Consider the following 17,752-nt stretch of genomic DNA (forward strand, 5'->3'; position numbering starts at 1 on the left):
TCATCACGTGGGGAGTATGTAGCTTTTGTCCATAAAAAGTGCAAGTACCAAAAATGCAAGCAATGGTGAGTGGGGCGTTTGGACTCTGTGTGTCACGCGTGTCAGTCTGTCTGTTCAGAAACTACCGCAACATAAGAGGGTGGGATCAGTGCACTGAAGCAGTTGGTGCTGAGGACCTGGCACTTCCACTGAGGGCTTTCAGCTTATAAACTAGTTTTTCCTACATTCCATGACCACTAAGTTAAAACTCTGATCTACATCTCACTTTAAGATTCTCCAGGGAAAGAGGGTGTTCATAATACCTTCCAGAATAATAACAACTCTGATTCCGGGGTACTTGCCCTTTGTTATGTTAAACAATATAAAATATAGAGTACCTAACAAGGTTCATCCTTGTTTGCCTTAGCACTAGATCTTAAAGAGAATTTCATAAATAATAAGGGATGAAAACAATGCTAATTCCCCAAACTAATAAAAGGAAGACTCAGTAGGATAAGATCACAAAAAATTAAATATAAAAAGGGTTAATAATGTGTCAGAGCAAATTAATTGAAAACTGCAGATGAACTCTGATGGACTTTTTGTGTGTTATTAGACAAACAACAATGGTATCACAAAATGTTTTTGGCTTCTTTGTCTCTTAAGATATGAATCCATCAGATTTTTCAGCATTCTCTGTATTTAAGGCAACCTAAAAAAACCCTTATATATTGTGCTACTAAATCATCTCTGCAGGCTGTTTTACATATACTGGCAGGCTGAAGAAAATAAACCAGTCATAAAATAAGGAACAGAAATCCACCTCTTCATAAAGTTGTATTAAATCTTTCTTTAGTAACATATGGAAAACTTTTGATCTTGTAGAAATAATAGTATTTAGGACAGTGAATATTCTTACTTATGATGACGAATATGTTGATTTGATTTTTAATCTTTTGTTCCATTAGTTTGTTTTACCTTTGAATATCTAGATGTAGATTTAAACTCTCATTACTATTCATTGTATAACTTTACCATTGAAAGTCATGGCAGAAGTATTTTGGAATGGTTTTATTTTCAGTTGCAGCATAGTTTAGCCTTTCTTTCTTTCTTTGGAAGTTCACTATCAAGTGTTTGACTTTTGACATAAATGATGTGAAGTTTCTTTTCATCCTTTGCGGGTGTTTTCATAGAACTCAAATTAACTTTAATCTTAGAGGAGCAGATGCATGTTTCATACCATTAGACCCTTTCTCCTACTTTTTTACCATCATTAGGTACTCTGTTCCATTTGCTTCATCCATTTATGCATTATTTTGGACTTGGAGAGAGTGATAAATGCTGTGTTCCCTATATCACTCAGCTCTTAAGTCATTCTGACAGTAGAAACTGCTGTTCCAGCTAGAGCATGTTCGTTAGGTCATCAGAAAGTACTAGCAGGAGGACCTTTCTGCCTCCAACCTTACTGCACTAAATGCTGCGGCATCAAATGATCCACCATCCACCAGAGCTTATAATAACATGTAGAAGTATTCTGTCACAGTGGATGTTGAAATTATTATCTCTCATTTGCAATTCAATTGAACTGTCATTTTTCCTTACAGTTCTGCTTCTTTTCCACCATATGTTCTACTTAGGGTAAGCAGTTGGGCAGTGCCTTTCGTATCATTCATTCACCTCATCTCTTGCTTCTGTCACTCTCCATGAAGCATGCTTTCTGCAGCTCCAGCCTACTGTTTGCCGCCTATGAATGCTTTCCAGTTCTGTTCTTCCTTATGAAGGAAGTTCACCAGTGATGTAGTCTTGTTTCTTCACCATTATGCAGTTCATATTTTTTTGTTACATGTGTACAATTTGCAGCTGTAGTTGAATGTTACATAAATAATATGATTAATTAGCACTTATTACTGCTTTACATTTCCTAAGTACTGCACAAACTAGCTAATCAAGCAGTTAATAAACTAATTAAGCAAAAACAACACACAGTTACAGGAGTTGTATTCTCTCTTTGTCCTTGTACAATCCTCTTGCATACTGGTACACTGTGAAGTCTATAATCAAAAATATGTACAAAAAGTTCTCCTGATTAGGTGATTTCTTCCATTTTCTCACAGTAAAATATAATTTAAAACCAGTGCTTGTGTAGTTAGATATAATAAACCTGATTACACTGTGTGGGATTTTTAAAAAGCTTTTTACTTAAATCTGTGTTCCCATTCAAATCAATAGTAACATTGGCAGCCAGTATGAGCAGATATAGGCCAGCAGTGAACTCCTGTGGCTTATGTACCACATTCATGACTCTGTAAGATTGCCTTGATGTATCTTGCTTATTAGCACAAAATAAAGAGAAAAATCTTTGATAGGGTCAACCTGGAAGTATTGTCTGTTATTTTGTTTTTTAAAAAAAGTAATTAATTGATAGCTAGTAAAGGTAAACCTGCTATACTGTAATTTTTCATTTGCTTGTATGCACACCAGGAACTTACATACGACCACTTGCCACGTTTACGCCGGTGGCATATAAGGTTATTTTGTAGCCTTATGAATCAGCTCTGTTGACAAGGCCTAAGTCTTTTACTTTCAACTTGCCAAGGTGGAAAAATACATGGCTTACCCCAGTTAAAAAGAAAAAAACAACAAAGGCAATTTCTCTGCTAACAAAAGGAATGTTTAATTGTGCGGGACATAACACATGATCTCTACTATGCCTTCACTAACTAAGACAGTGCAGTTTGGTGGAAATTCATGCAAGAGTAGACTTCCTTAATTTTATCACCCAGTATAGCATGTTGGAAAGATAACAAATTTTCTGCTGACAGCTTTTTTTCCACATCCAGTGTAGTATCCATAGCCCTGTTTGGCACGTTTGAAGGCTTGAGTTTAAGTACAGCCAATGGATGATGACTGAACAAAAAAAATTGCACAGCATATGGGAAAACCATTACCTAGCCAGATGTTTTAACCATGACAATTTGACAATTTCAGGGATAGTCTCTGTCATTTATCCACAGCGATGTTTTGCTTTGGCTCCAAAGCAAGTGTGGAATGGCATGGACCAGATGAAAGAAAAGAAATAGGACTTTTTTTCACCAGGAAATGGTAAAGAAAAACAAATGTTCTCTTAAATATTTTGAAAGATGGTCTGTGACATTGACCGATTTGTGTTGTGAGAAATGTAACCCTTATGGAAATTTTGACTAGATTATCCAAGTATCCCCATGTATGCAGATTCCTAATTGTGCTGCACAAGTAGAGTTCTTTATTACACGGTGTATTTTCAACCAACTGTGTAATTGAGAGCTTCTCCCTGCAACAGCTGGATGCAGTTTTTTAACATGTCCGTATCAAAAACTGCTCAAATGCCTCATGATTGCTATTTAAGCTGAAACCAGGGGTTTTTTGGCATTTCAAAGCAAAGGGAATTTTGATGATTTTCCACATCATGTGGACTTCATATAATACAAACATGAGCTGGACATGTTTAAAATTCACATTCAGATTCTGGAAGATGTACTTTGAAGCTGTCTACTTGCCACCGTATACTGTGAAAAACAATACACTCTTTTTGTTTCCTTTTTTTACTGCACATCATACCATTTTGAGAAAGGAGGGATGAAAGCTTATAGTGGTTTAAAAATACAGTAATTCTTGCATGCTACTAACATGTTTTCTTTTGTACGTGTTCCCAGAAGTGAAAGTGAACTGATGTAATGTAAAGGCTTTGTGAGGAATATGGAGACCAGTGTAATTTGGGAAGGAGCATTATATATTTGTGGAAATGTCATTTGAGGTACACAGGTTTTTAAAAATTGGGAGAGTTATCTTAGAAGCACTTCTATGATTGGCAGGTATTTTAGGCAGATATTGCATAAGATGTGCCACAGTATGTGAAAGAAAAAAATTGTAGTTGTTTTTTATAACATTTCACTTGACTTAGCAGTTGTGATGTAGAGACTTCCACCACGTATGTGGTGTGAATAAGTATATCTCTCTACGTGTACACAGTAAATGGTAAGGGAAGATGGACTGGTCAGACCCTATGCAGTGCTTCACACTGAAATTATTTTATATAAAATAATTGTGGGCTATAATTTCTCTTTCCTGTTTTCGTTCCTTAAGAGCATGTTCCTTAAGAGCATGATTGACTGGCCGTTAATGTGCTCTACAAATTTCATGAGGCTGTTTTATATATTTTCTTCCATTGCTCATGCCATTAACACAGTTGAAACTGGGATGATATTGCATGTGTGCCAGATGCCTAGCTGCTAGGTCTAGACACTTCTCATATTTCATTTATCTTTTTGCACGGCAGCCACAACGTTGTTTGGGTTAGCTGCTTGGATCTTCCTCTGCAGTCAGTGCAAGGCAGGAGTTTCACCTTGCTGGAAGTACTTGGGTCTACCAGACATGAGTGAGGCAGGGTGAGGATTTACCAACTGGAGTAATGTAGCAGCTGTTTGGAGTGAGCATGACCATAGGTGTTGCCTGTGGCCTTCCTTCCCTCGCTCTCTCACTTGTGCTCAGATTTTTTGCTTTCTCTCATCCTTTTAGGACAGTTCTTAGTTTTGTATTTTGCAACTATTCCTGTTCAAAATACATAGACTCCTCTGGGTGATGGTGGATACAGAAGATTGTGGTTTTATGATTTTTTGGTTTAAAGTTGCCTCTGTTTTAGTTTTCTGCCTGCTTTTGAGCTAAGTCCTACACACACATACCATGAAGAAACCTCACAGTGGGGTAGTCTTGGGTGAGGAGCTGTGGAAGGCTCTCCTTATTGCAAAACGGGTTGGGAAATATTAAGGCTCTATATAACTGATTCTTTCACTTACAATGAAGAGCAAATTAAAACCATTTACCTCCAATTAGAAGACACTGCAAAACTTCCCACTGGTGCTGATGCAGGAACATTTAATAGAGAATATTTATTCCTCTTGTGGATTGATGTTGACGGAAAGGCTGTGCTTGGGATTTTTCCTTCCTGTCATGTGCAGACTTATAGCTCAGTTTCAAAAGCAATTAATATTTATGAGGTTGGGCTGAGAATAATACAACTGCTGTGAGACAGTGAAATGTCTGCCATTCACATGCCGCTATATAGTGGTATAAATACATATTTAAGTTTGAATGAACTAAATTGTATTTAATCCTTTCTCTATGAGCTTGTAAACAGATACCAAGCACATATCAGCACTAGTGTACATTGTTGGCAAGTGACATGTGCTGTCAGCATAATGTTAGACACATTTCATTTCTTGCATAGTACTTACCTGAAGTTATTACTGATATAGAATTTTAAATTTTTTCTGATTGTTGTGCTAGCTACTGAAATCAGAAGGCTTTCCCAAGGTATGAATTGTTTCTACTTTGGGTGCAGAAACAAGGGAATGCCAGTAGTGACTGTATAGTGACTTCCTAAAGTAGCATAACTAAAAATCACACTTTGCAGAGACCTTTAATCAGCACTGATTTTAATCCTTTATCATTAAATAGCTTCAGGTTGGCTTCTTTTCAGTTTAGAGTAAAGCACAGTCAGAAGACTCTGTAATTGGTGGCAAATATACTCAGGCTAAAAGTGCTCGTCTTTGCCCACCTTCCACAGTAGGATGGTAGAAGATATGAGCAGCTTATTACTGGTAACTTGGTACTCCAGTTGTCTTGGGGAAAATAAATGATTAGCTCTGACTATGGACAAAATCTTAATGTGTTATTATTACTGTAGATCGGGAGCTGAGCTGTAGACAGTGAAGTATTACATTAATATTTGCTCTGCTTGGATTAGCTGAATTGGCAGCGAATTTAAGTAGGGACTTGGGCTTTCTTATTATTTACATAATTATATTTGTAATTTACTGTGGCTCAGTACTCAGCATGGTTTTTAATTGTCTGAGGGAGATTGTTAATTTTGCAAATGAGGTGGAATAAGTGTGTGTAATATTGCAGTGTTGGCTTTATAGGAAGAAGGTTGAGTTTTGTGCTCATTGCTAAGCTTTATTGTATTCCTGTTACTACTACACTAGTATGGTTCTAATTAAATTTTTAGAAGTTCATTTGCCAGTAGTTACTAGGCAGTCCTCATTTCTGTAATTATTACTATTTTGCTATAATTTGGGTAGCAAGTATATGAGTTTCCTGTCTAGTGCTTTAAAAGTAAAAAATTGTTGCTGCTAGCAGCTTAATATGCACTAAAGCATGTTCTGAAAGACACCTCTTCTGAACATCTGAGGTTATCTGCCATTTGCCACCTTAGGTACCCTGATTGAAAGGGTGAACTATATATACAGCCCCTCTAAGAACATATTTGTAATGGAACATATTTGGACTGTTAAAGTAGGTTGGTATTCTAATATTGCTTACAGAAAAAATGGATAGTCATGCACTTTCACTATGAATTACTTTTAATTAATAAAAAGAAGTGGGGAAAAAAGCCATGGGAAAGAAAAGAATCAGGTAAAAATTTGATCATTCTCTTTTACAGTATATCTATGTTAATTAAAAATGTCGTATGATGACAGAACACCAGGAATGTAATGATGCATCGTGAAGAAGAGAAATCAAGTGGCTTATTATGTAATAAAATACTTGAAGACCTGCCCTTCATTTTTGCATTGAGATTTGATTTAGCGATAATGGTCACACTGTGAATTGGTGTTCTGCACAGGAGTGGTACAGACGTGATTAAAGTCTACTTCTGAGAATTACAGAATCACAGAATAATTTACATAGAAAGGAATTATAGGTGGTCATCTAGTTGAATCCCCCGCTCAAGCAGGGCTGATGTCAAAATTACACCAAGTTGCTGAGTGCCTTGTTCAACTGAGTTTTCCATACCTCCCAGGATTGAGGTGCCACAGCCTCCCTGGACATCTGTTCCAGGTTATTCTTTGTTCCTGTTCTTCACCATGATTTTTCCAGGTGTCTTTCTGACCAAATCTAGCTAGATCCACATAGTGGCAGTTAAGTTACTGTTTGCCATCTAAAAGCCAGTTCTAGAGACTCTGGATTTTGTAAATGATCTGCCATACGGTACCTGGGTAATTTGAGTCACTGTTGTGTGCAAAAACTGAACCAGAATCTGTGGGGGGTTTAAGGTAAGTCTGATTCCTGCTATGGTGGGGAGCGTGGGCTATGAAGCAGTTTCAGGTCAGGCTGTGGAGTGAAAAGTCCTTTCATAATGTCCTCTTATTTCATGAAAAAGCAACAGTCTGAAATTAACCAAAAGGGATCAGATACCCTACAGTTTGTACTTCTGTACTTCAGTTAAATATCATTCAAAGTGTTGTAAACATATCAGTCTAAAAAAGCAACGTTTGAATCCTGTCCACCTTCTATTTAATCACCCTCTTTTTCCTGTATGCCACATGAGGATGTCAGTGTGCACAACTCATTGCTTGTACCATAAAAAGATCATTAAAATGGCTGCAATGTCAAGGTCAAAAGTCCTTTTGTCACACATCCTGTTTCATGCATCAGAGACCAAAGGAAAATATAAGAACATGGCAAGCATATGCTCTTGGCCTCCAGCCGTCTTGAACTTTGGGTCTTTGTGAGCTGGATGTTTCTGAACATTTATAGCTAGCTAAATTTGGGAGATTTAACTTTCCCACACCTGTGCAGACCTCTCTTGAAGGCATGTTTTGATATCCATGACCTCCTGTGGCAGTGGGTTCCACAGCACAACTGCACGTTGCAGGAAGAGCCACTTCCCTTTGTTCATTTGTTCTGTTTTCTTGATTTTATGAGTGTGATTCTTAACCCACTTCTTTCAATGCCCTCTAGTTCTTGCATTGGGCAGAATGAGGCAGTGAAGAAAATAGCATTAATAACCCTTTCCATGCCAGTTATGTTTTCATAATCTTACATGATCCAATTCTCTCTTTCACAGACCAAGGAGTCTTACCCTGTTCATTTGTCCCTCATGCAGAAGTCATTCTGTACCTTCCATCGTCATCTTGCTCTTCTGTGAACCTTTTCTGGTTTTATCTCTCATATTAAATAAAAAATAGGAAAAGTGGGAAGAGAAGGGTAGAACGCATGGACATACACAAATAAGAAGGACAAGAAGCAAAAGGGGCAAAGAATTAAAAAAATTCACTGTCTAGAACTCAATGACGGTAATGATAAGGTTGAGTGCTTATGGGTAAGGATGAGGGGGAAGGCCAATAAGGCAGATATCCAGGTGGGAGTCTGTTATAGACTGCCCGACCAGGATGAGGAGACAGATGAAGTACTCTACAAGCAGCTGGCTGAAGTCTCTCAATCTCTAGCCCTAGTTCTCGTGGGATACTTCAACTTATCTGCTGGATAACTGCTGGAAATACAACACAGCAGAGAGAAAGCAGTCTCAGAGGTTGCTGAAGTGTGTGGGAGATAATTTCCTGACACAGCTGGTAAGTGAGCCAACCAGCGGAGGTGCCCCCCGGACCTGCTGTGCATGAACAGAGAAGGCCTGGTGGGTGATGTGGTGGTCGGAGGCTGTCTTGGGCTCAGCGACCATGACATGATAGAGTTTTCAATTCTTGGAGAAGTAAGGAAGGGGGTCAGCAAAACCACTACCCTGAAATTTAGAAGGGCAGACTTTGGATTGTTAAGGAGTCTGGTTAACAGAGTCCCTTGGGAGGCAGTCCTGAAGGGCAAAGGAGTCCAGGAGGGCTGGATGTTATTAAAGAAGGAAGTCTCAAAGGTGCAGGAGCAGGCCGTCCCCCGTGTGCTGTAAGTCGAGCAGGTGGGGGAGAAGACTGGCTTGGCTGAATAGGGAGCTTTGGCTGGAACTCAAGAAGAAAAGGAGAGCTTACTGCCTTTGGAAGAAGGGTCAGGTGACTCAGGAGGACTACAAGGATGTTGTGAGGTTATGCAGGGAAAAGATTAGGAAGGCGAAGGCCCAGTTGGAACTTAAACTGGCTGCTGCCATTAAAGATACAAAATATGTTTTTATAAATATATCAGTGACAAAAGGAGGGCCAGGGAGAATCTCACTCCTTTGTTGGATGTGGAAGGTAACCTTGCCAGGAAAGATGAGGAGAAGGTTGAGGTACTTCATGCTTTCTTTGCCTCAGTCTTTAATAGCCAGACTGGTTATCCTTGGGGTTGTCAGGCCCCTGTGCTGGGAGACGGACATAGTATGCAGAATGGAGTCCCAGTTGTTGAAGAGGTGGCAGTCACTGACCTGCTCCTTCGCCTGGGTGTTAACAAGTCCATGGGGCCAGATGGGATCCAACCAAGGGTACTGAGGGAGCTGGCAGAGGAGCTCGCCAAGCCACTCTCCATCATTTATTAGCAGTCCTAGTCAACCGGGGAGGTCCCAGATGATGGGAAGTTAGTGAATGTGATGCCCCTCTACAAGAAGGGTCAGAAGGAGGATCCAGGGAACTACAGGCCTGTCAGCCTGACCTCGGTGCCGGGAAAGGTCATGGAGCAGATCATCTTGAATGCCATTACGCGGCATGTGCGGGACAAGCAGGGGATCGGGCTCAGCCAGCATGGGTTGGTTTATGAAAGGGAGGTCCTGCCTCACTAACCTGGTCTCCTTCTATGATAAGGTGACCCGCTTAGTGGATGAGGCGAAGGCTATGGATATTGTCTACTTGGACTTTAGTAAGGCCTTTGACACGATCTCCCACATCATTCTCCTGGAGAAGCTGGCTGCTCATGGCTTGGACTAGGGCACTCTGTGATGGGTTAAAAACTGGCTGGACGGCCGAGCCCAGAGAGTGGTGGTGAATGGAGTCAAATCCAGTTGGCAGCCGGTCACGAGTGGTGTTCCCCAGGGCTCAGTGTTGGAGCCAGTCTTGTTCAATATCTTCATTGATGACCTGGATGAGGGGATTGAGTGCACCCTCCTCAAGTTTGCAGATGACACCAAGCTGGGTGGAAGTGTCGATCTGCTGGAGGGGAGGAAGGCCCTACAGAGGGACCTGGACAGGCTGGGTCACTGGGCTGGAGCCAACAGTATGAGATTCAACAAGGCCAAGTGCCAGATCCTGCTCTTGGGTCACAACAACCCCAAGCAACGCTACAAGCTTGGGGAGGAGTGGCTGGAAAGCTGCCTGGAGGAAAAGGATCTGGGGGTGTTGGTCAACAGCCACCTGAACATGAGCCAGCAGTGTGCTCAGGTGGCCAAGAAGGCCAACAGCATCCTGGCTTGTGTCAGGAATAGTGTGGACAGCAGGAGCAGGGAGGTGATCGTGCCCCTGTACTAGGCACTGGTGAGGCCACATCTTGAATCCTGTGTTTAGTTTTGGGCCCCTCACTACAAGAAGGACATCCAGGTGCTGGAGCGTGTCCAAAGAAAGGCAGTGAAGCTGGTGAAGGGTCTGGAGAACCAGTCTTTTGAGAAGCGGCTGAGGGAACTGGGGTTGTTTAGTCTGGAAAAGAGAAGGCTGAGGGGAGACCTTATCGCTCTCTACAACTACCTGAAAGGAGGTTGTAGCAAGGTGGAGGTCAGTCTCTTCTCCCTAGTAACAAGCGATAGGATGAGGGGAAATGGCCTCACGCTGTGCCAGGGGAAGTTTAGGTTGGATATTAGGAAAAACTTCTTCACCGAAAGGATTGTCAAACATTGGAACAGGCTGCCCATGGAGGTGGTTGAATCACCATCCCTGGAGGTGTTTAAAAGACATGTAGATGTGATGCTTAGGAACATGATTTAGTGGTGGACTTGGCAGTATTAGGCTGATGGTTGGACTCGATGATCTTAAGGGTATTTTCCAACCCTAACAATCCTATGATTCTATGAAATCTTACAACTATCAAAGCAATATTGATTTAGTTTGGACTGTTGGCATGGATAGTACCATGTGAAGTACAGGGCTTGAAGCGCACTAATCCATGGCCATCTCTGAAAACTGTATTATATATACTTATATGTTTGTAGAATGTTCCTCTCAAATTTCGTCTCATCTTTTGCATTTTAGGAAGTGACTTATGGTGTGTTTAACATTTGTTTGATGCAGGTGATACCTTTACATTGCCTGGCTTCAGTGTCTCTGTCATCACTAAGGGTATCTGACAACTTAAAATTTCTCTTATCCCTGTGAGTGCTGTTAACTAAGAGAAACCCAGCTGAGCCCAGCTTCAGCAAGGTTCTCAAGCACACGTCCTCAAACATGGGAGTTTCAATGTGTTCAGAGAAATCCTTACAACTGAAGGCTCTGTGTAAAGACCTGTCTGATTTGATCCTTTAGAGATTTATCTTTCAAAGCTCCCTAAAGGGGTCTTATACCGAATAATCAATCCAGCTTACTTGTTACAATTAAATATACTCTGCCAATTTTATGCTCTCAGGGAAAAACCTAAAATGGTTATGAAGTAGTCAATATTGTAGTCAAATTAAAACCTCTCTCAAAAGAGATCCTGTCAACTGGAAATCAATGCATTTCTAAAATGATTTAAAAGTAATTTCTGGTTCTGTACCTCTCCCTTGATCCTACCGTCAATCTGATGGTTTTACTATCACATTTTTCTGCTTTAAATGTATTTTTCTCCCCTTTCTGACACAAAAACCTGCACAGCCAAGAAAGATAAATTACTTAAAGACCAACTGCACAAAAAGAACAGAGAACTTAGTTTCAGACTTAAGAAGAAATACACTAAAGGTGCTTATATACCTTAGGGGAGAGGCAAGCCCTCAAAGCCAGCTATACAGAAAGTGCGGTTATTGGAGTACTAGTGGAATGTGTTTCTACTCTGACATCATTTCAGAGACTCTGAATCAGTGTCAGCATTTAGTTCATCTTAGAAATGGACCTCACAGTAAATAAAAAGATAGTAACAAAAGGTAGGCTGCAGTCTTCATCAGTTTGACTGCTTTTGAGGTTAAGGTATTCCCAGAAATAAACTTACCTTGTGTATGGAGGCTGTTCCTGTCCTCTTAGTGGTTATTCGGAAGAACTTCAGTCCAAAGCTTGATGCTTTCTAGATATGCATCCCATTTCCAAAGGAGTTCATTTAAGAAAGATTTCCTAGCCTATGGAAAGTGGGACATCAGAGACTCTGATCAGGCTGGTCTCTTCTAGCTATAAAGCATGAATTTGTAATATTTGCAAGTTATTTTTGCTCTGAAAATTTTTACTTGCTTCTTCCAACAACTAGTGCCCAATAGTTAACTGTGGTCTCTGTTAAGGTGTTTCTTTGAATGAGCATCAGGAGAGTAAAATATCTTTGGAGTTTTCAACACGTCAAACAATTTGCTGTACTGGCTGTACGCCAGTATGGTCTGAGTATTAAAGCACACTTAGCCATACTTTTTTCTCTCTCTCTTAATATGCTTTTCAGTAAAAGTTTGATCGGAGCTGTTAACTGCATTTACAAGAAAAAATGCTTGCTTTTATTCTGGGTTGTATTACAAATTTTTCGCATGAAAAAAAACCAGAATAAAATAGGCTAGACCTTTAAGCAATGAGAAAAAAAAACTTGAAATAGTGAGATGACTCATAGAGCTCAAATATAGAGCTCAGAGGAACCATTTATTTCTGTTAGTGTCCGTAAGTAGTACTGGAGAACTAAAATGGGAAAAACATATATGTAATTTTCCTTACCAGAGAAAGAAAATGGCTTGGGAGTAAGCATTTTCAGTTTATATAATTTAAACAAAAAAATCATATATTTAAGTGTGCAGTGATTTGCCATTGCTATTTTGCCCATCGCCCATCAGATGCTTCTGGAGAAGCACTGTGTATACAGCTGGGTGGTTGGTCAAGTTTTCTCACCATTCTCCTCTGCTGTTCCAGGCAGAGGCAGCAGGACTTAATGGTGCTTATGTAGTGTAAGAAGAGGTTGTGGAAGGGTGAGGCTGAGGGAGAGGTGTGCATGCAGAGAGTCAGTAGATTTACTGAGGCAATCACATGTAACTAGTCTTTGTATCTTTCTGTAAAAGATCTGGTAAACTTTTCATGCATTGCGCAGGGAGAGTAAAACCTGTGAGATGGCACCACAAATGCAGCATTATACAACCTAAATATTCTTTTTTTGCGCTTTCTTCTTGCAAAGAGGAGAGTGTGGTACCATGTGAAAATTTTGCCATGGACTGTTGATATAAAGCTCTTAACACTGCTGTGATTTTTAATGAATACATAGCTGCTTGCCATGTTAATAATTTTATCTTGTTTCAGGCTAGTAGCTTTAACTGCTACACTTTGATTGTGTTTCAGAACAGTCAAGCGTCAAATATTGGAACTGACATCTGAATTAAAGAGTGTGCAAAAAATCTCTTCCCTCTTTGACTATTGAAACAAACTAAAATGGAAAACTGACTAAAGGAGGTGAGTCCTTTCTTCTTACTCTCTGATCATTCTCCTTGATCTGTCTCTGCATCAATTTTATTCGTTTTTCTCCAGATTTTCTTGTAAAAGGCAGGAAGCCAAATGATTGCAAATTCTGAACTGCTTTAAGGGAAATGAAGGTAGCCTGTTAGCTTGCTATTCTGGCTTAGAAAATTATATATATGATAACTCATCTTTGCACTTACCTAGGTCTGCAGGCTGCAGACATAATATCAGGTGTCTTTGAATGTTGTGAACTGTTTTCATGAGTCTGACATGAACATAAAAATGTAGTATATAATCTTAAATGTTGAGTAGGCCCCCATAGCACTAGATGTGTCATAGCTATGGAACGAGTTTAGAGAGTATGAGAGAAAAGGATTGATTTGGTCTGGAGGAATATAACAAAAGAGAGAGATCAGAGCCAAAAATGAAGTACAGAAGACAGCATGGGGGAGTGTTTGCAGTATCCTGGATCTTTGAAATGACCTAGAGAAGTTCAGGTAGAGAAAGAACTTCCTTTTGCACAATTTCCACAACTTTCCCTTTTTTTTTCCTTCACTAAGAGCTGCAAAAAACAGGACCGTAGTGACCTGGTAGACATCCTGAAGATAAGCAGACCTCTAGCATCTTGAACACAAGTTGAATAGTAGTGAAATGTCTACATATAGTGAACTATAGGTATTTCACAAAGATAATCATATCAAGATGAATTAAAATCAACAGTTCCATATCCTGTTTCTTTTCTCTCACATGACAGACTTAAACATACATGCATTAGAAACAGGGAGAGTATTTTTAGTATATATTTCTTTTTAAAATGGTGGTCATGATGCTTATGATTTAATATGATCTTTAAATTTACTCTTAGAACTAATCTATATTCAACCGTTTACAGTTCAGTAACAAGCAATTTAATTATATTGTTAAATTAATATGTTAATTAATTCTATAATTGGTTATGGGTATATCAGGATTAGTTAGGTATAAAACTCTACTTCAACTTGTAAGTTTCCCTGAGTAGAGCATAAGTTTAAGATATTGAGTGAAATGTTTTACATTTCTGGAATACTCTTTGTATCACTCCAAAGTGATCTTTATTCATTGCTTTCCCTTTACCTAAAAAACTTAAAAGTTTAAATCAATTTCTTACAATTAGCATGTTATCTAATTATCCAGCAGTTACGATTGCTTTGCATTTTGGTAAACTTAGTATAAGAGGAGAAAATACTGATGCTGCTGCAATATTTCAATAGCCACAAAACTGTATCCATGATGATTTATTATATAGAATATATTTGTATATATGATTTTTTTATGTTACATATGTAGCATATATATATGCACTTACATATTAAAAGTATGTATTTCTAAGGTGTGTATACATTAGAAAAAGTGGTGCATTTGCAGAATAGGACTGGGAACTAGCGTGTATTTTCTGACTATGTAAACTACTTAGGTCAGTTCAGCTACATTTGCCTCAGTTTTGCATTCTGTAGAAGTCTAAAACTCCATAGAAATTGTGATATAATATTTGCAATTATGTGATTTTCCCAACTAAAAGTTGGATTTTTAGCTTAGGAATTTGTTTTCATAATAATACGTTTACTTTTCACTTACATATAGTTATATCAATTATTGCGCGTTTTCTCACACACACAAAAAAAATCTACCCCTTCAGTTCTCTGTGGTTCGTTAAAATTGCCATCTCCAGCATTCCCAGTGTTCAGTTTCTTACAGCTGTGCTCAACTTCGGCTGTTATATGCAGCTGGATTTGGACATGTGTCTTCTCAAAGGGTCAAGGAAGTTAAGAAGGACGAAGTAAGAACTTTATTAAGGCTGTACGGTCACCTCTGCAAAAATTAGGAAATGCCAAAGTTCACACACATCATGACAGATGCTTTCCAACAACAATTTCATTTACCATTTTTTCCCTAGTTTTACTTGAAGTTCACCTCAGTATTGGTGGTTTCCTTTTTTAATGATTAAGAAGTAAATTTGTTATTTAGTCATATTATTAAATACAATCCTTCTTATGACATTTTATAGAGGCCTCATATGCAGTCGATCCACCTGGTTTTGGATAGGGTATTTGCAGATATATACGGACACACACATTCCTCCTAATAAAGCAAACCTCTGCTCACTCGCAAGAAGCAAAGGCACCACCACTTGGAGGGCGGAACAGAGGCTTTTTTCACTGCATGTTGGGAGAAGAGGTGTCACGGGGAGTTCTTTCAATATAGAGGATTGTACTGGAGAACGCAGAGGGGAGTCATTTTTATTGTAAATACATGGTCGTGTTGGAGAATTAATTGATTGCTCATAAAAATGGAAAGCTGAAATACTGGGGAATACAGCAGCACGAATGTGACCAAAAAAACACTGTTAGAATTACACAAAAAAATTACCACTTCTTTTAGAATAATCTGAATGGACAAAATGACAGAAACTAAGCAGTCCTGTGAGGATATAGATGCTTATCAGAAGAAACAGCTGTTTCTGTGAGGCTTCCTATCAGTTTATTGCCCTTCTGTAAAGGGGATTTTTTGCTTGGGGCAAAGGGATGTGAGGAAGGGGCAAAATAAATCTCATAAGAAAAGAATACAAAAGAAAACATTATGCCATTGAAGAAGGTATTTTGACTAGTGACACATTTATTAAATGGAACAGGGTGTGGTCCATTTATTTTCATAAGGATATCATCGATGTACGTTACTCTTTTGTTCTGAATTTTGTTCAAGGGAGATGCAGATGGAAGTTAAATATGCCATTAATTCAAGACATGTTTATCAGCAGTGAGAAGATGACTAGGCTTTGAAAAAAGTCAGATGAGGAGAATCTATATGAAATTTATTAGGGCCACAGAAGAAATTGAACTTTAATGAGACCAAACAAAAGGAATATAATTAATCCACTACAGGGAGAATGTATGAAAGAAATGTAAATCTTAAGGTCTTCTTATTGGGAGATAGGATAGCCGATGCTTTGTATGATCTAATTATTCAGCAGTCTTAGGCTCTTCAAAATATTGTTCCTTAGGGAAAAATGACACAAGACATAGAAAACAGGTTACCAGTTAAAAGACACAATGATCTTTGATGCAGTACAAGAGGAAGTGTAAGGTATTTTACTAATAATGCTGGTGTGAAGGTAAGAGCTGTAATGAGAAAAATTAAAAGTATTGCCTCGGGTAAAGTACACGGAGAAGGCACAAAAGCTTAGATGAGGCAAAGGTAGTGTGATCAAATATATGTCTTTTGGGTACTAATTGAAAACTGATCATGTCTTGCTTGGGGTTTTTTAAAGAAAAATTTAGACAAGACTTTCATTATAGCTTGGATGGTAATTCCCTGATTGGATATACAAAGCCTATGAATCAGAGAAAACAAACTTAAATTACAATGAGATAGGCAGGTGAATTGTCTTGTCTATTAGATAAAATAGGAAAGTTCAAATGAAAATATGTTTTACATAGTCCACTCCTTTCTCTACTTATGGGAAAAACAAACATCAAAATAAAGAATATGGAGGCAACAAGAGGGACGTTGTGAGTTGTAAAGAGCCAAATGCATTTTTGCATCCAGTGGCAAGTTAGAAACCTGGGGAATATGTATAATCTTTTGGGATGAGGTAGATATTGAAACTACTCCTGGACACTCCTTAGATTTGAGTGCTGTAGTGGCAACAATAATGTCATAACTCTGAACAATGGTCATCTGTGCAGGCATAAAGGAAAATGGAGTTATAATATATAGATGGAGAAAATATCAAAAAACTGCAGATAGGGAGGTGCTGAGATATAGAGTAAAATATTGTATAAAAAATTTCATTTCTACTGATAAATAAGGAAAAAATCATTAATAACTAGAGACTATAGAGGCTTATCTTTGAGTAATAAAACATTGTGATGGATTTGCTTGCACTAGTTAAATATGTAACTGAGGAAAGAACAAAATAAAGAGGAAGGCTGAAATTGAATACAGATAAGGCCATAATTTTTTCTGTATCAGTTTGAAAAAAAATTCACTTTATCACATCTAGCAGAAGTAGATAACAATTCCGCACAGCTATAATCATTTTTGTATCAAAATTTATTTCAGAAATGCACCTTTGATCTCCAGCCTTTTGACAGTTCGTGTCATCCAGATATTTATTGACTGAAATCTAGAAGGAGGTGTGGTCCTCCTTCTTCTGCCATCTAGATTGAAGATGGGAAATTGGTAGAGGTAATTGTCTTAGAGTGCCAGAAGGCTCTGTTTTCTACAGCTGACCTTAATTTCTGTAAAAATAAAAAGAGAAATTTTGTAACCTTCAGATCAGTTATTTTATTGCACTGTCTTTAAAGCATGACTACATTACACCTGCAGGACTTAATCGGGATAGTAAAGAAACGTGCCTATTTATGCTTTTATATAAACTATGTCAAGGTACCAAAACATCATTTTTAATTTAATTTTCAAATCATTATTGTTTAAATATTTTTCTATTTTTTATTTCATTTTATTTAAAT

General features: G+C 38.5%; 1 protein-coding gene across 1 annotated transcript in view; it reads left to right on the plus strand.

Annotated features, from left to right (window-relative positions):
- DLGAP1 (DLG associated protein 1) overlaps positions 1-17,752 on the plus strand; it is a 435,074-nt gene that overhangs the window by 150,721 nt on the left and 266,601 nt on the right. The window contains exon 3 of the mRNA XM_075084759.1: positions 13,128-13,238. The gene's annotated coding sequence lies outside the window, so the exon portion shown is untranslated. The remainder of the gene's footprint in view (positions 1-13,127; positions 13,239-17,752) is intronic.

Source organism: Phalacrocorax aristotelis, chromosome 2, assembly GCF_949628215.1.
Source record: "Phalacrocorax aristotelis chromosome 2, bGulAri2.1, whole genome shotgun sequence".
Taxonomy (NCBI): domain Eukaryota; kingdom Metazoa; phylum Chordata; class Aves; order Suliformes; family Phalacrocoracidae; genus Phalacrocorax; species Phalacrocorax aristotelis.